Source organism: Podarcis filfolensis, assembly GCF_964270895.1.
Source record: "Podarcis filfolensis genome assembly, chromosome: 16".
Classification (NCBI taxonomy): Eukaryota; Metazoa; Chordata; class Lepidosauria; order Squamata; family Lacertidae; genus Podarcis; species Podarcis filfolensis.
In genome coordinates, this window is record NC_139620.1 from 25,169,069 (window position 1) to 25,191,260 (window position 22,192).

At 48.3% G+C, this 22,192-nt stretch overlaps 1 long non-coding RNA gene across 3 annotated transcripts; it reads left to right on the forward strand.

The window, feature by feature from the left end:
- Window positions 1–211: 211 nt before the first annotated feature.
- Window positions 212–14,492, forward strand: LOC310751480. Of its 3 annotated transcripts, none has more exons than XR_014542543.1 (3): window positions 212–307; window positions 6,493–6,702; window positions 14,077–14,492. It is a non-coding gene; the product is annotated as an uncharacterized lncRNA (long non-coding RNA). The 3 variants fall into 3 exon arrangements; XR_014542544.1 differs by having other exon boundaries at window positions 6,493–6,698; window positions 14,079–14,492; XR_014542545.1 differs by having other exon boundaries at window positions 6,493–6,698; window positions 14,082–14,492.
- Window positions 14,493–22,192: the final 7,700 nt, after the last annotated feature.

Below are 22,192 nucleotides of genomic sequence, written 5' to 3' on the forward strand. Positions count from 1 at the left end.
GACCCAGAAGCTGTACGCCGGCTCCCTCAGCCAATAAAGTGAGATGAGCGCCGCAACCCCAGAGTCGGTCGTGACTGGACCTAATGGTCAGGGGTCCTTTTACCTTTAAGGTTCCAAGGCAGGTTCCAACTTCCAAAGCACAACAACAGTTTAAAACCACTTACAGCCACAAACATAACATTCCCGAACAGCACGCTCTTCGGATAACTCAGCTGGAGTCAAGCATAGGTCATCAGCAAAGCGATAACTCACCCGAGGCCAGTGAAGTTCACACACTGTGAATTTAAGGAGACAACCACAACTCAAGGTTAGTAGTCTCAATTGGGTTTTGCCCCAATGAAGCAGCTGTGAGGATTGAAGGTCCCGCCCTATGCTCTGCCCGTTTTATTTCTCTGCAAGTTCTAGAAGACCAGTGGGGAGGGGGGCTCATCGCAGCAGGAGGGGGAGACTCTCTGTCTCCGCTCTGCCTCCTGGCCACACTCCTCTCCAGCCTCTGCTTCAGCCTCAGAGTCTGAACTGCTCTCTGCCACAGTCTCTTCCTGTTCACTAAACGCTGTCACCTCTTCTGCCGGCACCACCTCCTCCCACTCTCCTCCCTTTTCTCCTTTTAGCCACTCACTACTGCGCCGTCCCACGACCAATCCCTTGATTCAGAGCCTTCTTCCCCTGGGAGTTCCCCAGGGGGTTCCTGGGCTGGTGTCTCCCACCTCTCCTCTGCATCCAGCCAGTCCATGACAATCTCGGGGTTGTGCGTTCAAGCCCACCAACATAAGGAGCTGGATCAGTCCAAGGGTCCATCTAGTCCAGCAATCTGTGGCCATCTAGATGCCCCAAGGAGAACCCTGCAAGCAGGACCTGAGCGCCACAGCACCCTGCCCACTTACAATCCCAGCAAGTAGCCTTCAGAGACATATTGCCTCTAACAGTGGTGGCAGAGCACAGCCATTGCGGGCAGCAGCCGTCGATAGTTTCATCCTCCATGAAATGTCAGTTGGTGGAGGAGTGAACTTTGGCAGACTCAATGAACAGGTCACACACATCCCTGGACCTTTAGACCAACCTCATCTGGAGAACGTGAGAATAGTCTGCAGGGAGGATCAAGCCCATAGCCTGTCTAGTCCAGCATCCTGTTTTCACAGTGGTCAACCGAATGCCTGTGGGGACACCTGCAAGGGGGACCCCAGCACAACATCATCTCTCCCCTCCTGTGGTTTCCAGCAACTGGTATTCAGAAGCATTGCTGCCTCTGACCGTGGAGGCAGAGCATAGCGATTGCAAGTAGTGACCCTCAGAAGCCTTCTTCCCCCAAGAATTTGTCCAACCCTCTTCAAAACCATCCAAGTTGGGTGCTTCCTGCAGGAGCGGGTTCCACATTTTAACCATGCAAAATAACTGTATTGAGAGGTTGTTGTTTAGTCGTCTTAGTCATGTTCGCCTCTCTGTGACCCCATGAACCAGAGCATGCCTTGGAAACTCTCACTTTCTTCTCAAAGCTTTTCCTTTTTTGTGTCCATGGAGCTCTCTTGGCAAAATACTGGAGTGGTTTGCCAGTTCCTTCTCCAGGGGGATCACATTTAGTCTAAACTCTTGGCTATGACCTGTCCGTCTTGGGTGGCCCTGCACGGCATAACTCATAGCTTCTTATTCAAGCCCCTTCGCCATGACAAGGCAGTGATCCATGAAGGGGTATTAAGAGGTACCTAGCCAATATTTTGGATATTTTATCTTAATCTCAATGTGTATATTTTTATATGTTCCCTGCACAATAGAAAAGTTTTGCAATCTTCACAATAGGGGGGGGGGAGAAACCTATGCATTATGTATCATCTGTCTGTCTGTCTGTCTGTCTGTCTGTCTGTCTATCTATCTATCTATCTATCTGTCTGTCTATCTATCCTGTCTAGTAATGGGCACCCTCATCTCCAGGAAAGGCCCCATCAAGCTTTGCTTGCTGTCCTCTGCCCCAGTCCATGTCTGCCCATATCTCATCATTTCCCCCTTGCCTGCCCCTATGTCTTTGCACTGAGCAAAGAGCAGCAAAATGAGAAATTCTTGCTCGGAAGCCCAGAATTGCTTCTCCCCTGTGTTTGCTCTCCAGCAGATCCAGTTGCATATCATGTCTTAATTACCACCTTCCTTCCGTGATCCCTGGAATACTTAATGTGCCCTGTGCAGGGGTTGGTGTTACCTCAAAAGTGGCTAACAAATGTATCTGCATGCCCCACTTAATCGAGCTAAGGATGCCATCATTATTCAGGCGAGAACCTCGGACATGAATATTCATGCGCTGCTTGCTAGTCCAACCGGTAAATGGAGCCTCCATCCTCTGAGCCTCTCCCTTGACTGGCCAAGATGAATCGCAAGGCCTCTTGGGGCCACTGGGTACATTTCCTCCAAATGAGAAAACCAGCAAGCTAATGTCTTGTGTTTTCCCTCGGATACATTCCCTACAGCACACACTGTGACACAGAACCTAGACTCCTTTTCCCACCTCACCCCCCAGAACGCCTGCAAATTTGATGTCAGGAGTCACAGAATCATAGAGTTGGACGAGTCATTTAGTTCAACCCCCTGCAATGGAGGAATCACAACAAAAGAATCTCTGACAGATGTGCTGCCCCTCCAGACTCTGTTTAAAAGCCTCCAAGGAAGGAGAATCCACCTCCTTCTGAGGAAGTCCATTCCATTGTCAAAGAGCTCTTCCTACCAGAAAGCTATGTCACGGCTAAAAATTGGCTGCTGTTTTTTTAATGCTAAAAGAACTAAGTCAGCATGAGTCAGCGGCCTACAATGACTCCTGCAACCTTTCACCAAATTGTACCTGTATATATAGAGTGGTCAATGTTAGTGTTGGGTGTGGGTTGGTTGGTTGGATGTTAGAAAGCTGGTTGCGTTTGGTGTGTGTAACAGCTGTCGGTTGTGGTTGGAGAAGAAGACCTTTTAAGAATAAAAGCAGCATTCTGCAAAGTACTCTTTCTTAAGGACTCTTTGTGCCAACTAGGGTCTGAGGACCAGGCAAAGGAGTAAAAAGGAGGTCAGAACGTTTTTCCTTTTTCAAACACTGACAAGCTATTCCTAATGTTGAGCTGGGATCTCCTTTCTTGCAACCTGAAGTCATTGGTTTGGGTCCTACCCTCCAGGGCAGGAGAAAACCAGCTTGCTCCATCTTCCATGGGACAACCCTTCAGATCATATCACCTCTCAGTCTTCTCTTCTCCAGGCTAAACATGCTCAGTTCCTGCAACTGTTCCTCATATGGCTTGGATTCCAGACCCTTGATCACCTCTGCATGCTTTCCAGCTTGTCAATGTCCCCTCAAACTATGGTGCCCAGAGCTGGATCAGGCCAATGGCCCATCTACTGGTCCAGCGCTGAGGGCCTTCTGGCGGTTCCCTCACTGTGAGAAGCAAAGCTACAGGGAACCAGGCAGAGGGCCTTCTCGGTAGTGGCGCCCGCCCTGTGGAATGCCCTCCCACCAGATGTCAAAGAGATAAACAACTACCAGACTTTTAGAAGACATCTGAAGGCAGCCCTGTTCAGGGAAGTTTTCAATGTGTGACATTTTAATGTATTCTTCATCTTTGTTGGAAGCCGCCCAGAGTGGCTGGGGAAACCCATCCAGATGAGCGGGGTACAAATAAATTATTATTATTATTATTATCATCATCATCATCATCATCATCATCATCTAGTTCAACATCCTGTTCTCACAGCAGCTGACTAGACACCTCTATGGGAAGCCTGAAAGTTAGACTTGAGCATTCAGGAATTCAGGGTAAGGGGGGAGGGCAGCAGCAGGATTTCAGACCTTGTCTCCCCCAGTCCTACCTGGAGATGCCACTGGGGACTGAACCTGGCTCCTTCTGCATTACAAGCAGGTGCTCTTCCATTGAGCCACAACAATTCACTACACTCAGTCAAGCTGTTGGTCCTTCGAGCTCAGTATTGTCTCCTCTGACCGGCAGTTCCTCTGCAGGATTTCAGATGGGGTCTCTCCCAGTCCTGGAGACGCCACTGGGATTGAACCTGGGCCCTTCTGCATGCCAAGCAGGTGCTCTACCACTTGAACTCTTCCCCTGATGTTGTAGTACTATGGAGGAAAGGGCCTCTAGGCTGTTGTGCAGAATACCTTCTGTGTTTCCAACATCCCCACTTAGCTTACAAAGTTTAAAGAAAAGCAGCGTGATATTTTAGTGGGCAAAATAATAATAAAATAAAATAAAATGGGGGTGGGGATGAGAAGCTGTCAATTCTCCCCCCGCCCCCACTCCCACCACCTCCTCCGCCTTCTCTCTCATCTCTTTCAATGCAGCCTCACTTTCAGTTCAATGAAACTGGAGAGCCTGGCAATAACACAAAGGCTTCTCACAATGCTCCATTTCTCTTTCTTCTCTGGCATTTGTGCTGAAATATCTGCTATAGTAACTGTCCTCTCTCTCGTGCATGCCTATCTCTCTCCTTAGAATTCAATCTCATTAAAGAGGCGTTCTTTGAAGGAAGTGCATCTGCATTACACAGAGACTCCTTCACCAGGCTCGCTTCTTTTCTATGACATTTCCAATTACACTCTCTGGGCAGGATTCGGCAGGGACCCAGAGCCCAGAATCCGGGTCTTTGCTGAGCAACTGCTAAGGAGCAGAGGGGAGGGTGCAGTTTCAAGCAGAGATGCTGCCAAGGGGAAGGAGTGGTCGCCATGGGCATAGCCAGGGGGAGCAGGGGAGGTTCTGCGCCCACAGGAGAAGAGAAGCCTGCCTCCCATAATGTCCCCTTCTGGGGGGTATAGTTAGCTATGATTTCCCAAAAAAAGCTCAACAACTTTTGCTGTGCCTTGACCCCTTACCTCCCACCTGGCCCTGTGCTTTTAGTAGTAGTAGTAATAATAATAATAATAATAATAATAATAATAATAATAACAACAACAACTATACATATTCCCCTGTTTGTTTAGTGTTAAAAATCATAACCTGCTTTTCTCAAGGCAAATCTACTTATATTATTATTTGAGAGTTGGTGTGGTATAGTGGATAGGGATGTGGGTGGCACTGTGGTCTAAACCACAGAGCCTAGGGCTTGCTGATCAGAAGGTTGGCAGTTCGAATTCCCGTGATGGGGTGAGCTCCCGTTGCTCGGTCCCAGCTCCTGCCCACCTAGCAGTTCGAAAGCACATCAAAGTTCAAGTAGATAAATAAGTACCGCTCCGGTGGGAAGGTAAATAGCATTTCCATGCGCTGCTCTGGTTCGCCAGAAGCGGCTTAGTCATGCTGGCCACATGACCCGGAAGATGTCTGCAGACAAAAGCCGGTTCCCTCGGCCTATAGAGTGAGATGAGCGCCACAACCCCAGAGTCGTCCACGACTGGACCTAATGGTCAGGGATACCTTTACCTTTATGGTATAGTGGCTATAGTGGTTAATGAAAAGGCATTTTCACACCAGCCCACAAGCTAGTAGATAAGACTGAATCTTGTTTAAGTACTTTTTTCTGTTAATACCTTAGTGCTTTTTTATTTTAGTTTGGAGGGATTTTTAAGTGCGATCAAATCTACTCTTTCGTCAATTGTGTACTAGCAGGAGAATAACTCAGAACAAATGGTCAATATATTCAGGCCTATGGAAGTTGTCCTCATAATTCCAGAGCAGTGCTGTGAAAATGCAATTGATGTGGAATTCAGCTTTCAAGGAAACTCATATTTCATTTTGTATTTAAAAACAATCAAGTTTCCAGTCCTTAAGGTTGCAGAGATCTGCATGGAAATGTGCAGGCAGAGATGATGGAATTACATTTCCATTAGTTGGGGAGGGGGATTTGCTGTTCTTGACCACCTGTGCATAGCAAAACCTGCCTAAATTATGCAGAATAACAAAGACATTGGACTACGCAGGTTTATTTATCATGCATTTCTCAGTGGTATTTATATGATGCCTCCTAATAACTACATTCTCTAAGCATCTTATATTAAAATACATCCATGTAAAAGCAAAAAGAGAGGTTCATAATTTCCATTTGTGATTTTGTTTGTGTGTGTTTTGAATAGACTCGGTCCTCAGTAGGGGATTGTGTGCCCCTCGGACAGAATCATAACTCCTACAGAGAGCTTTTTGGAGATATGAAGAATAAAACACTTTTCATTGCAAATTGGGGCAGATTAGTAAAATAATGAGGACAGCAATAACAATGGGCCCTGCTGAGCCCGACAAACATCTCTAAATAAACCCGCTTAGCACAAGTTCCTTTTCCTAAATCTGCAAAGGTCATAAAATTGGCCTCTTCTTCTCTCTCAGCTTCGAGGGGGGTGGGAGACGAGTCTGCTAAAAAGCTCGGGGCGAGATTGGTTTTCACTGATCTCGAACGAAAACAAATGAGGGAAGAAATAATATGCAAATCGACTCCATGTCTCAATGGGACATAGAGCTGTCAATATTTGCCTCTCAGCTCAATAAATCCAGAGGATCCTTGGAAGACGTGTCAATAAATATCTGCTTCTTGTTACAGATGAGCGATATGGGGAACTGGAGAACTTAAAGGAATACAGCGAGCAGCAAGGGTACTGATCGCTCTGCCTATTGAGAGCATCAGAAGAGGCAGCAGGATCAGGCCAGTGGCCCATCTCCCGTTCTCACAGTGGCCACCCAGATGCCCCAATAAGAAGCTCGCAAGCACAAGAGCACTTCTGGTAGCCATCACTCCCTCCTGTGGAAGTGAGTTCCACAGTTTAACAATGTATGGCATGAAAGAGTTTTGTCTGTCCTGAATCTTCCAGCTTCATTCAACTTCATTGGGTGCCCATTGGATTCTCCCTCTATGAGAGAGGGAGAAAACCTTTTTCCTCTACCTGCTCTCTCCGTGCCATGCCTAATTTTGTATCCCTCTATCGTCTCACCTCATATGGGACTACATACAGGATCGTAGAATCATAAAACTGTAGGGTTGGAAGGGGTCAAGAGGTCAAGAGGATCATCCCAGGGGTCAGCAAACTTTTTCTGCAGGGGGCCGATCCACTGTCCTTCAGACCTTATGGGGGCCGGACTATATTTGGGGGAGGGTGGAATAAACGAATTCCTATGCCCCACAAATAACCCAGAGATGCATTTTAAATAAAAGGACACATTCTCCACCCCCAACGTTCTGCCCGGACACTGAGGTCCAGCTCTGAGGGCCTCCTGGTGGTTCCCTCACTGCGAGAAGCCAATTTACAGGGAACCAGACAGAGGGCCTTCCCGGTAGTGGCACCCGCCCTGTTGAATGCCCTCCCACCAGATGTCAAAGAGAAAAACAACTACCAGACTTTTAGAAGACATCTGAAGGCAGCCCTGTTTAGGGAAACTTTTAATGTTTGATGCATTACTGTATTTTAATATTTTGTTGGAAGCCGCCCAGAGTGGCTGGGGAAGCCCAGCCAAATGGGAGGGGTATAAATAATATAGTAGTAGTAGTTGTAGTAGTAGTAGTAGTAGTAGTAGTAGTAGTAGTAGTAGTACAACCCCCAGCCAATGCAGGAATCATAGCTGAAAGATCCCTGACAGAGGGATCTCCAACCTCTGTTTAAAAACTTCCGACAAAGGAGAATCCACCACCTCCCAAGGCAGGCTGTTCCACCATTGAACAGCTCTTACCACCGGAAAGTCCTTCATAATGTTTAGCCAGAATCTCCTTTCTTGCCATTTGAATCCAGAGCCAGTGTGGTGTAGTGGTTAAGAGCGATAGACTCGCAATCTGGGGAACCGGGTTCGCGTCTCCGCTCCTCCACATGCAGCTGCTGGGTGACCTTGGGCTAGTCACACTTCTTTGAAGTCTCTCAGCCCCACTCACCTCACAGAGTGTTTGTTGTGGGGGAGGAAGGGAAAGGAGAATGTTAGCCACTTTGAGACTCCTTTGGGTAGTGATAAAGCGGGATATCAAATCCAAACTCCTCTTCTTCTTCTACCCTCTGGAGCAGCAGAAATCAAGGAAGGTGATGTGAGATCAGCACCTTGGACAGGGGTCTAGGTGCACGTTTCAGGACCACGGCCAGCGATTTAATGAGGCGGGGAGAAGCACATAGGCCACCTTAAACTAAAAACAAGTCGGGATATAAATGCAATCAATAACTAATAATTAATAATGTCAAAACTTGGAGAGGAAGTTTGTGGGGAAATTAGCTGGGTTTGCAGGTGGGGGGATGGGGTGGGGTGTCTCAGAGCGGACAACAATTAATGAGGAGGGGAAGGGGAGAGATCGGAAGGAATGGCGTCCAGTCCTGTGTGTTCTGTGGCAGTGCAAAGGAGCCCACAGAGAAGCAATGGTAGAGGAGATTTACGCCCTGCACTCCAGGGTATAAATAACCCCTCGTCTGACACTGCCTAATTGGGGCATGAGAGGCAGTATCTCTGCAGCTTCGAGACGCGGACCCACACCTCCCGACCGGTGCCTTATCGAGGTGGCAATATATTCCAGAGATGGATATCAGGCATGTGGTGGGAAGCAATGGAAAGCCTGTCTTTGGTGGCAGGTGGCCTTAGAATGAAAATGCATGAGCAGCGTTTTATCGCGCCAGCGATGCCGTCCGGGCAATCATTTCCGCAGCGCCCTCCTAGCTGTGGTAATGCTTCATTCATATGGAAATCCACTTGAAAGCCTCCTGAATTTAAATACCCGGCAGCAAGGTTGTGTGTGAACCACAGTTCTCCAGCAGCACAGAAAGCTCACAGCTGGGGATTCAGCTTCATGAGAATCTTCCCCCTTAAAAAAAATAGAGCAAGTTTCTAGTCCTTAATGTTGTGGAGCTATGTTTGAAAGTATGCAAACGACGATTGGAGAGGGGAGAGGGTCCTCGGAAGCCGGTGGAGTTTTTGTATAAAACGCAAAATGCATGGGAAGAGTGCTTGCATAGCGCCTTATCTCTCCCCATGGCCAGAACTGAACTCTCTCTTCTTTTTAAAGTACAGAATTTAGATTACCTTAGCACAGAATTTAAGTTTCCTTTAGTGCACAGTTTCCCCAATACTCAACGTCTCCATTTTTTTAAAGTACTAGGTAGCAGATGCTGAGGCCTTCTTCAGGCTGAGACAATTGAGCACGCCCTATCTCCGGCTGTTACAAATTGTATGCCAAAGGGGCCACAACAATGAAGGCCCTGCTACGGTGGACCCAGAGAGCTCTTGGTACCACCAGGAGGTCCCCTTCTAGAGATCATAGTGGCTGGGCAGGAGGGCAAGTAGCCCTCAAATGGTGAGTTATGTAAACTAAAACACAATCACAAAATTTAGAATAGCAAACTATAAAACCACAACCAGTGCTTTCCCCCCCCCCCCAGCTGGAGCATGCTGGAGCATTGGTCTGGCACCACTCGGAAGGGAACCATTGCAAGCCAATGCCCCCCCCAACCCAATTTTTGCCTTTAGATCTAGCTCCAATTGGTCAAGCTACAGGGCAGGGCCAATTTGTATTTCTTTTCTTTTAACCCGTCTCCTGTGTAGCCGCAGGGGGCTTTAAGCCTTCCAGCCAAGCCTCTACCATGGCCCACACGTGTTTTGTGTGAGGACCCTTCCAAGTTGTCCTAGCCATCTGCCTGAATCCAAGAGAATAAGGGAGGCAGGGGCGCAGTTATCTGACCTGTGCCAGAACCAAGGTTGACTCCCAAACCAGCTAGGGAGACAGATTGCCATAGTTTTTAGCACCTCCACGGGCAGTGAACGTGGCTGTTGTCAAACTGGCATCTGTTCAGGGCTGCCCCGAGCCGCCCAGCAATTTACTGTAACAACTTCATGGTGAGTTATGGCACCTATTTTGGGGGGAGGGGGAGCACTGACCACAACATATAAGAACTAAGAAGAGCCTGCTGGATCAGCTCAATGGCCCACCTAATAATAATAATAATAATAATAATAATAATAATAATAAATAATTTTATTTATACCCCACCCTCAGGGTGGCTAACACCAATAAAATCACAGTAAAAACATAATAGGGGGGAAAGAGAGGGGGGAACCAATTTAAAATACAGGTTAAAATGCAATTTAAAATGCAGCCTCATTTTAAAGTAGCCGATAAATCAAGACCATAAGGGAAGGGAAACATAAGGATCAGACTGAGTCCAAACCAAAGGCCAGATGGAACAGCTCTGTCTTGCAGGCCCTGCGGAAAGATGTCAAGTCCCGCAGGGCCCTAGTCTCTTGTGACAGAGCGTTCCACCAAGTCGGGGCCAGTACTGGAAAGGCCCTGGCCCTAGTTGAGACCAATCTAACCACCTTGCGACCTGGGACCTCCAAAATGTTGTCATTTATGGATCTTAAGGTCCTCTGTGGGGCATACCAAGAGATGGGGCATACCCATAGGTACATGGGTCCTAGTCCAGCATCATCTTCTTACAGTCACCAACCGGATGCCTGTGGGAAACCCCCGAGCAGTTTCCTTCCTTCCCCTTTCCCATGCTGTGAAACAGAAGAACACGAGAGGGAATTGTTGGACCTAGCTGATCTACGAGGCCCAGGATTTCTCTGTGCTTTAAGCAAGACAAGGAGCAGACAGATCCCCCATTATCCCTTTCCTGTGAAATATGCCAAGCCACTTAGTATTCATGCTTGTACCCAATTATTTATAACAGGGATTCTTTATTCGAAGTTTCAGGCTGGGAAAGAGGGGTGGGGAGTTCTAACCAGGTGGTTTTAACAATGATTTAAGGCTTGGGAGAGTTTGATTATTAATGGAGGGAGGAGGAGGAGGGTCCAAGGAAAGGAATTTGGAGCAGCGAAATAATGCGGCTAGGAAGAGCCAGGATGGTAGCACAGCTTTCTGCCACCTGGTACCCTCCTGACGCTTTGAACTGCAACTCCCATCAGCTCCAGCCAGCCCCAAAATTGAAAGCAGAACTACGTATAACTGGCCTATTGCCACTATCAGCAGTAATCATCATGAACAAGGGGGCAAGTCTCAGCCACCCTAAACCTTCCATAGCACAGCTCCTTCCCCCTCTCCTCTCTTTAAAAGCACTTTTGAATGCGGCTGGCAAATGCCATAGGGGATTAGGGCAAAGTAGACAGGTGTGGGGGCTATCAGCCCCCTATAGCACCAAGAGGAGCCCTGATGGATCAGACCAGTGGCCCATTTAGTCCTTCATCCTGTTCTCGTGGTGGGCAAATAGATGACCCAAAGAGAAACCCCCAGGATTCAGGCTCCCCAGCAACTGGTATTCAGAAGCCACTGTGGAGACAGACCAGAGCCAGATGATGCAATGGCAGCCTCTTGACCCAGCTGCCTCCCCCTGCCCTAGTGGTGTTGGGTCACCCTCTTGACCTGACAGTCTCCCCCTGCCCTGCGGCCACAGAGATGTAGAGGGGTGGCCTCACCCCTGCACAATCACACCAGACAGAGAAGACGGGTGGTCTCTTAACTCGACAGCCTCCCCTTCCCCTTAGACTATACGAGTGGCAGAAGGGTGATCTCAGCTTGCATTATAACCACCGTGTGGTTGAGGGGTGGAGATGAAGCTGAAGCTGAGAATGAAGATAGACCTCTTGACCCAGCCACTGCCCCCCCCCCATTCTAGTGGTTGTAGGCAGTGGGGGGCAGTAGTTAAGAGGTCATCCCACCACCACCACCTGGTGCATCCTCCTCCTCTTCTTCTTCTTCTTCTTCTTCTTCCTCCTCCTCTCTGCTGAGCACTCTGCTTTTTTTCAGGCTTTCCAATTCAGCCGTCCACAAGCTGTAATCCCAACCCATAAAACCAAGACATGGTTGCGCATATTGAGGTCAGCCATTGGGTCTCTGAACCGTGGCTCTCGCTCCTGAAGTTTTGACCAGGCGGAGCTGTAAAGCTCTCCTAACTAATGGGATTGAATTGTTTATGGCCCCATCAACCTTTTTTTCTGAAAGGATCAGGCTGAGTTTTATCATTATCATTTCCTGTAACTGGGGGTGATGTTGAGCGTTCAAGGCTCACCTCTACCCCCCCTCCCACCTGCGCCCAGTCATCCTCTCTCTTTCGTAGTGTGTCTTCCCTTTGAAAAAAAAACAAAGCCCCCCAAATGAAGGAGGCAGAGATATAGAGATAGGAGAGATGCAGCAAAAGGGGGTGATGTGATGAGATGGAGAGAAAAGCAGCTAGAATTTTGCCCTTATCCCAACCTGTTCATCCCTCCCGTGTAATTGTTTTGCTGACGTTTTCCTTGTAGCAAATAATACGCCACGCTTCAAAAGCTACATCCAGGTAAAAAGTATAGAGGAGAACTTCAGACGAGTCTTGCTGATGGATCAGTCCAGCATCCTGCCCCATAGTGGCCAGCCACATGTTCCAATGGGAGCAGAACTTGAGCACAACAGCAATTAGATGAGAAGTAAACAGAAGCCAAGCTGCATTTTGGGCCAAGGGAAGTTTCTGAGTCATTTGAGGGCAGCTCCATGTGGAGTCTATCCCTAGGTTACCTGAAAGCCTTGCTCGATCTCAGCACTCTGCCTCTCTCTCCCTCTCTATCTGCTTTTAAAGAGCCAAGGCCACATAAATTCAAAGGCATGATATAATTGAAGATGAATCCATCAGGCAGCACACAACCTTTCACATTAGACATATTGAGACTGAAGCTGGAGGAAAATTGCTTTTTTCCTTCTTGACTTTCTATTTGCTTAAGCCCCCAATATTTACTGGTTGCGAGCGGAATCTGTTTTTCATTTCCAGCGTGGAGGTGAGGGAGAATCCCAGTGCCACTCATCTCGGCACCAAAATTAAATCTGTCGAGCACTGTCAGGGGCCCGGTGTATTAATGATACACTTGTAATCCGTTTCATTCTGGAGGGTGAGGAACAGAGCTGCGTCTGCTGACGGGGGACTCAGGCACTTGACCATTGTTCGCACATTATAATAGGAGGCGAAGAACACTTCCCCAATCCCTGGAAATTGCAGCTTCTTCTCCATCATTTACTCCCTTCGTGGCAATGCCCCAGGGCCACGGACTGCTGCCAGAGCCTCAATTAGCCAGTGGATGGAGAATCTGAGGTCAACGGATCAGCTGCTTCCTCCTCCTATTAATAAGTCGGGAAATGTGCAACACAGAGAGAAAGGAGAGTTTCTGTCTCCATCGGATGCACTGCCAGCTGCAGAGAAGGGATTGCAGGATTATAGGGCTGGGTGGGACCCCAGAGGACATCTATAGCAACCCCCGGCTCACTGCGGATTCTGCCATGTAGGGTGCATTGACAGAACACGTGGCAAGGTAGCTATTCAGCCTCTGCTTAGATACCGCCAGGAAAGAAGAGGCCCTTGCCTGCTGAGGTGGACTGCTCCACTGTCAGAAAAGCTCTAACTGCTAGGAAGCTTCTCCTGCCATCAAACGGAAATCTCCTTCCCCACAATGTCCACCCAGGGTTCTAGCCCTGTGTGTGCACAGCAGCAGAGAAAAGCCTGTTCTGTCTTCAGCATGAAGAGCACCATATCTACAATTTTTCTTGTAGGGGGCAGAAGTCTACACTACCACCATGCTTTCCCAGATTGTGAACATTGATCAATGAATCAGGGGGGTATGGTTGTTACTGTACTTCCCCCAGACCAAATACAATTCCCCTCAATGGAGAAGACTAAGGCAGAAATATGAGTTGAGAAGTTCCAACTTCTCTCCATCTCCCCTCTTCCTTGGTCTTCTTGCTTCTGTGGACAAAATAACCCCCTTTTCTGGTTTTTTATCATTGTTGTTGCTGCTGCTGCTGCCCATCTGACTGTGTGGCTTCCAACACATTAAAACACAGTAAGGCATCAAGCATTAGAACTTCCCTAAGCAGGACTGCCTTCAGATGTCTTCTAAAAGTCAGAGAGTTGTTTATGTCCTTGACATCTGATGGCAGGCGCCACCACCGAGAAGGCCCTCTGCCTGGTTCCCTGTAACGTCACTTCTCACAGGGAGGGAACCGCCAGAAGGCCCTTGGAGCTGGACCTCAGTGTCATTCTCAGGGTCTGGTCTGAAGGAATATAATCCACCACTTGCTGAATTTTATATGTTTGTTTATTGCACTTATATCCCAACTTTTTAAGTCAACCTGTTAAATCAACCTCCCAGAAAGCCTGATTCTCTGTTTCCTATTTTGCTAATTTTTAAATCTGTTTCCTGGGAGAGCAGCACCTGGGCCAATGAACAGCATCCAGTCCAGAGAAGGAAACCTCTGCGCTCTGCAGCCTGCCTTGAAAGCCACACCGCTGACAAGCCACCCTTGATCCTAACTGCTTTCAACAATGCTATTACTTTGCAAAAAAAACCCAATACCTTCCCTGCAACTCCCCATTAGGCTCAGCAGTGACATCACAAACCTTCCAGCACTTGGATGGTGTCCATTGAGCGACGCTGCCTGTTCAGGGATGCCTCCTCCAATTATAGGAAGGAGGCGGGGGAAACCATTTGGCACCCCATTCTTGCAATGCAGTTTTGTCTATTCTGCTTACCCGGGGCCTCAGTTCCTGGGCATTAACAGCGAATAAAAAAGTTTAGCTCATTGATTTATCGCCTCTCGCGGAAAGTGAGTTTATCACCTGCCTTCCAGGTTTCCGAGTCACTCTGTTCTTTGATTATAATTTTTATTTATTTGGTGATGGATGGGTTCTCAGATTGTAAGGGGGGGGTGTTCCCTATCAGGAGACAATATTTCTCTATGTCCTGAACATCTGACACCCATTTTTCAATGTCCATTTCTTCTTTTCTCTGGAACAAACCCATCTTAGCATTCCACCGGTGGTTTCGGCCACGTCTGTTTGCGCGAGGAAATGGCAAGCGGGACACCTAGCGTCTGCGTGGCAATATCGCAGGAATGGTGAACAGCCTTTGAAGTCAGGCGAGGGAAAGCCCAGAGACAGTGTGGTGTAGTGGTTAGAGTGTGACTAAGAAAGGGTTCTAATCCAAACTTGGCCATGAAGCTCACTGGGTGTGTCCTGGAGAGCCAGTCACTGCCTCTCAGCCTAACCTACCCTGCAGGATTGTCGCGGAGACTAAAGGAGGAGAACGATGTGCTCCACCTAGAGCTCCTTGGAGAGAAAAAAAGTGGAGTGTAAATGAGCATAAATGAATAAATACCCTAGGCTATGAAGCAAGGGTTGTGAACTGTGTTCAGCCCCTGGGCTGAATTAAGGACCTGGCTGAATCAGGCCAAAGGGGCGCATCTAGTCCAGCTGTCAGGGGCTCGACTGAGGAGGAATGGTGGGGGCCACCCCTCTTCCTCCTGAACCTTCCTGAGAACAGGAGAACAGTATAGATTTAGAACGGTGGTTTGCAGAAGGACATAGTTCAGAGGCTGCAGAGGGGAGAAGCTGGGAAATATTGGGAGATGAACAGCAGGAAGAAGACACACCAGGGGAGAGACAGCTGACAGACTCAGTGTCTTTGGAAAGCATTCCTCACCCCTCTTCTTCCAGGACCCAGAGTGCATTGAGAGTACAGTAGAACCTCTACTTACAACCGCCTCTACTTGGGCCCGATCCAAGTTGCGACCGCGGCAAACCCGGAGGTAAATACTGGGTTTACCCCAATTCGCACACACACAAAAGCAGCACACAACGGCACTTCTACCAGCGACCTGGATTGACTTAGTGACGGACCTCCGGAACTGATTACGTCCGTAAGTAGAGGTTCCACTGTAGTAGAACAGAAACCTCAGAGGCAAAAAGCAGAAATCAGCCAATGTAGGGATGATGTATAATCAGACAGAGGGGGTGGAACTTTACTCGAAGCAACACCATTATTTGATAGAGACTGCATTCCTTCGTCTCTCTCTGTGAATACTGAATAAATTACGTGGTGAGGACTCTTCTTGTTTCTCTGCGTTTTGGCTGCCCCCAGGAGAGGGATTGGGTTCCCTGAAGACTGACACCGGCATCTTGTTCTCACAGTGGCCAACCAGACGCCTCAGAGGTAAGCCTGTTAGTAGGACCTGATCACAAGAACATCCTTCCCTATTCTCCCTTCCAGTGGTTTCCAGCACCTGGCATTCAGAAGCAACACTGTCTCTCAATATGGAGCCAGAGCATAGCCACTGCAGCTAGTAGCCATGGATCCCCTTATCCTCTGTGAATTTCCCACCCCCAACCCGTCTTTAAAGCCATCCAAGTCAGTGGCCATCACTGCATCCTGTGGGAGTGAGTTCCGCAGTTTGTCTATGTGCTGCATAAAGAAGGATTTTTTAAAAATCTGTCCTGAATCTTCCTTCATTGGATAACCCATGCTTTGGATAAAGCAGCACTCGCTGCTGTTAGCAGCCAATCCTCCCTTGTCTTCTGGTGTTTGCAAGCAGAGGAAATGCATGCGCACGCACACAGACAAAACAAAGTAACAAGTTAAAATTAATAGTTTGTGAGTGACAGCCACACTTTTGCACCATCCAAGGAGAGCTGGAGAAAATGTTCCATAAACATCTCCCTCTCCCCCCCCCCTCCCCACCACCTCCTTTTCAATTTCCTACTCCAGAGTGGAAACTTGATTTCCTTTTGCATGTGGTTTCCAAAGAGCTCCCTGGTGGTTTTTTTAAAAGTGCTGCCAACAATTACGTGGCGGCTGAAGCAAAGCGAGAATGACATGGAGCTGACTTCATGTTCAGAATTCCAACCCCGGATTTATGAACAGATAGGAGGGTGAACTCCAACTACAACCACAATTGTCTGGGGGTGGGGGGAGAAGCGGAGCCCAACAACATCTCGTCAGGTAGAGTCGGCCATAATTTGGTCGCCTATAATTATAAGTAAAAGGTAAAAAAGGTAAAGGACCCCTGGATGGTTAAGTCCAGTCAAAGGCGACTATGAGATGCAGCACTCATCTCACTTTCAGGCCGAGGGAGCCGGCGTTTGTCCACAGACAGCTTTCTGGGTCATGTGGCCAGCAGGACTAAACCACTTCTGGCACAACGGGACACCGTGATGGAAATCAGAGCACAAAGAAATGCTGTTTTCCTTCCTGCCAGAGTGGTACCTATTTATCTACTTGCACTGGCGTGCTTTCGAACTGCTAGGTTGGCAGGAGCAGGGACCGAGCAATGGGAGCTCACCCCGTCGTGGGGATTCGTACCGCTGACCATCTGATCGGCAAGCCCAAGAGGCTCAGTTGTTTAGACCACAGCGCCACCAGTGTCCCTGCATAATTATAAGTAGGGAGGGATTGTGCAATGGATTGCACAGGAGCCGGCTGTTGCACCACAATAATTGGCTGTTGCAGAATAAGAATTAGATGTAGCACCATGAGAATCTGCTGCTGACCAATTTAGCACAACTTTGTGGATTCCTTTGTTGCATAACCTTTAAACTCCACCACCTAGTAGTGCAAGAGCTCTTGTGCTGAAGGACAGAGAATGCTGAGCACAGCCCATGGAGGGTATCATAATATGGCTACTATGGACTTAAGAACATAAGAAGACTCCCCACTGGTTGAGCCAACCAGGAGCGGGGAGCATCTAGTCCAGTATCCTGTTCTCACGGTGGCCAAATGCCCCTAAGAAACTAGGCATCTAGATGGACTGCCTGTGGACTTTGAGCTTCCACTGAGAGCCAGTGTGGTGTAGTGGTTAAGAGTGGTAGTCTCGTAATCTGGGGAACTGGGTTCGCGTCTCCGCTCCTCCACATGCAGCTGCTGGGTGACCTTGGGCTAGTCACACTTCTCTGAAGTCTCTCAGCCCCACTCACCCCACAGAGTGTTTGTTGTGGGGGAGGAAGGGAAAGGAGAATGTTAGCCGCTTTGAGACTCCTTCAGCTAGTCATAAAGTGAGATATCAAATCCAAATTCTTCTTCTTCTTCTCTTCTTCTATAAAAACGTAAGAAGAGTCTTTTTGTATCAGACAAAAGGGGGCCCATCTCAGACCCTCCAAGTGTCCCTATTTTCCAGGGACAGTCCCAGATTTACAGAAGCTGTCCCAGTTTCTGATTTGATCCCAGAATGTCTCGCTTTTCCTTAGGTCTTCCCTATTTCCATCAGAGGAATGTTGGAGGGTATGAAGTTATGTGACTCCCCCAAGCCAAGTAGATAAGTAACCACACAACCATTAGAAGACATCTGAAGGCAGCCTTGTATGGGGAAGTTTTTTAGGTTTAATGTTTTTATATACAAGGTGTGACCAGAAAGTTTGGTGAATGGTCACGAAAACCGGCCAGCGACAAATATTCGAACATACAATTGGCATCAGAAACCCATGAAATGCCCATAATTGTGTATGGTGATGAAGCTGTAACTCGAAAGACAGTGCATAGTGGTTTAAGTGTTTCTGTGAAGGGCGGCAAACCATCGAAGATGACCCTCCGTCTGGCAGACTGTCGATGAGCAGAATGGCAGCAAATGTCAACAGAGTGACAGAATGATGAAATTTCCGCATGAAATCATTACTGAAGTTACTGAGTTGTCCCACCCTCCATATTCTCCCAATCTGGCCCCACTGGATTTCTTTCTTTTTCCAAAACTGAAATCTGCACTGAAGGGGCACAGATTTTCCAACATTTCACACGTCCAAGCTGCTGTGACGAGGAAACTGAAAGCAGTACAAAAAGAGGACTTCTCCAGAAATTTCCAACAGTTCTATGAACGTTGTCAATGGTGCATTGTATCAGAGCTGGCCTACTTTGAAGGCCTGTAAGTGTACACTAGAATATTTCTCACTGTCTGATTTCTGTGACCATTTACCGAACTTTCCGGTCACACCTTGTATGTTGGAAGCCTCCCAGAGAGGCCAGGGCAACCCAGTCAGATGGGTGGGGTACAAATAATAAAATTACTATTGTTATTACGGAATAAAGGTAAAGGGACCCCTGACCATTAGGTTCAGTCGTGGCCGACTCTGGGGTTGCGGCACTCATCTCGCTTTACTGGCCAAGGGAGCCAGCGTACAGCTTCCGGGTCATGTGGCCAGCATGACTAAGCTGCTTCTGGCGAACCAGAGCAGCGCACAGAAACACTGTTTACCTTCCTGCCGGAGCAGTACCTATTTATCTACTTGCACTTTGACGTGCTTTCGAACTGCTAGGTTGGCAGGAGCAAGGACGGAGCAACTCACCCCATCGCGGGGATTCGAACCACCGACCTTCTGATCAGCAAATCCTAGGCTCTGTGGTTTAACCCACAGCACCACCCGCGTCCCTATTATAGAATAGGACGTTCCTATCTTCATTGGAGAAATGTGGGAGGGTATGCCTTCTATTCCTGCAGTCTGTCCTCACAACGGCCACTCAGATACCACCTAAGGAAGCCCACAAACAGGAACTGAATGCAACAGCCACATTCCCCACTACGCTACATTCTGTGATGTCCCACTCCAGGTAAGGGAGAGGGTCTGGCGGGGTGGGGGAGGGACAGACATGGAGGCGAACTGTGCAGCCAAGCCAAGTCTGGCTGACCACGCCTCAACGCAACCCACAATGGAAAGTCCCCGCGATCTGAAGGACAACTTCTTTTCCTTGCCTGCTCTGCTCAGGGAGAAATAAAGCACAGTGCAAATATTTGAAGAAAATATTGCTATTATTAAATCACTTCCTATCATGTCAGGCTCCAATCCCTCGAGCAAACAGACAGGCCTGCTTAAACATCCACTTGGAGGAGCTGATCCGGTCTGGAGAACCATGTGTGCCATGCCAGGGAACAGCAGCGGGCTCTTCCCGCAGGTGGGCAGGAGTGTGGTGCTACCCATGGAATGCCTTGGGGTGCTTCTGCCAAGAGGATTGGGGACATATGGCAACCAGACATGAAAAAGAGGACATGTCTTGGAAAAAGAGGACATATGGCAACCCTATTTGTGGTCAGAAAAACCTGCATCATCCAGCTGTGCTGGCCGGGGATGCTGGAAGTTGCAGTCCTCCAGTAGTTTTGGACTACAAAAGGTTTGCAAAGACTACTTTAGGCTATGGGTAGGCAGAAAGTCAATCAGGATGTACTGGTAGATCTCAGGGTGATTGGCATCACTTCCCTACACTTCTCATAGCAGAAGCAATCAAAGGACTTCCTCCAACAAAATTCAGCTGCTGAAATGAAGAAGGATGACCAGGTGTGGAATTTTTTGTGAAAGGGCTGCATGCTCAGGTTAGTTCTGAATGCTGGACTAGATGAGCAGAGCTCTTTTCATGCTCTTACAATGGAAGTTTCTTCTTGTTGTTGTTGTGGTTGGTTGGTTGATGGATGGATGACCTGCCCCTCCCCATAAGGCCCCAGGGAGGGCCGTTGCAATTTTAAAAGGTAATATGAAAAGCAGTCTAAAACAAATTAAAGTTTGGCAAATTACTGGAAAACACCCCTGCAGCTGGATCAGACCAAAAGGGGGCCATGTCACTTGGTTAGAGCGTGGTGCTGCTAACACCAAGGTTGCAGGTTCGATCCCCGTATGGGGCACCTGCATATTCCTGCATTGCAGGGGGTTAGACTAGATGATCCTCAGGGTCCCTTCCAACTCTGTGATTAAATGACTCTATGATCTAGTCCAGCACCTTGTTCTCACTGTGGCTACCGAGATGCCTCTTCTAGGAAGCCCAAAAGCAGAACCTGATAACAGCAGCAGCACTCTCCCCTGCTGCAACTCCCAGCCATTGGCGTTACATGCAAAAAATACACTATATTAAGGCAAACGGCACGCAGAATGTGTGCGTGTAGGTAGAAATGTGTATACGAATGCATCTATCAGTGCAGATAACATACAAAAGTAAACTATATTAGAGAAAATTGCTGGTAAAAAGGAGTGCATTGAGAGAAACGTGTAGCAAATGTGCTAATGTTGTAACCCTCTCGGGGGCCTGAGATGTTGTTTGCGGATGACGCAGCCTCGACAGAACACTCTGAGGAAGCTCTACAGAGACGCATCAGCCGCTTTTGCCCAAGCCTACATGGGCATCATACTGATGAATACAAATATCCTGGGTCAAGACCGGAGGCAGAGTTAGGGCAGCGCGGCCAGTTCTGCTGCATTGGGCGCCAAGCTGTGGGGAGCAACACTATGGGGAATTCCGACTATGATGTGGGGAACTGAGCAGAAAAGAAGGCGAGAGGCAAGGTTGGCCCCGCACAGGGTGCCACTGAAATTTGAAAGACCCAACTCCGCCCCTGTCAGGACGTCACCAGCACTCCACTCATCAGCACTTGTGACCTCATGCTTGAGGTGATAGGCAATTTTGTCTTCCTGGGCTACACCATAACCAGCAACCTTTCCATCGTCACTGAGCTGGACATGTGTATTAGCAAGGCAGCTGCGGCAGGGGCTCGCCTCTCCAAAAGGGTATGGGAGAATGCTAACAGCCAATATCAAGATGGTCTACTAGGGTTGCATGTGAAGTACGCTGCTTTGTGGAAATGAGTCGGGGGGAACTTATACCCCCAGGAGCGACACCCGAATGCCTTTCCACATGTGCTGCATCAGAAATAATAATAATAATAATAATAATAATAATAATAATAATAATAATAATAATAATAATAATAATTTATTACTTATGCAGTGGTACCTCGGGTTACAGGGACGCGGGTGGCGCTGTGGGTAAAACCTCAGCGCCTAGGGCTTGCCAATCACATGGTCGGCGGTTTGAATCCCCGTGGCGGGGTGAGCTCCCGTCTTTCAGTCCCAGCTCCTGCCCACCTAGCAGTTCGAAAGCACCCCTAAGTGCAAGTAGATAAATAGGTACCGCTTTATAGCGGGAAGGTAAACGGCGTTTCCGTGTGCTGCGCTGGTGCAGGCTTGCCAGAGCAGCTTCGTCACACTGGCCACGTGACCTGGAAGTGTCTCCGGACAGCGCTGGCCCCCGGCCTCTTAAGTGAGATGGGCGCACAACCCTAGAGTCGGACACGACTGGCCCGTACGGGCAGGGGTACCTTTACCTTTTTACCTCGGGTTACAGACGCTTCAGGTTACAGACGCTTCAGTTTACTGACTCCGCTAACTCAGAAATAGTACCTCAGGTTAAGAACTTTGCTTCAGGATGAGAACAGAAATCGTGCTCTGGCGGCGTGGCAGCAGCAGGAGGCCCCATTAGCTAAAGTGGTGCTTCAGGTTAAGAGCAGTTTCAGGTTAAGAACAGACCTCCGGAACGAATTAAGTTCTTAACCCGAGGTACCACTGTACCCTGCCCATCTGGCCGGGCCTCCCCAGCCACTCTGGGCAGCTCCCAACAGAATATTAAAAACACGATAAAACATCAAACATTAAAAACTTCCCTAAACAGGACTGCCTTCAGATGTCTTCTAAAAGTCAGATAGTTCTTTATTCTCCTTGACATCTGATGGGAGGGTGCTCCAC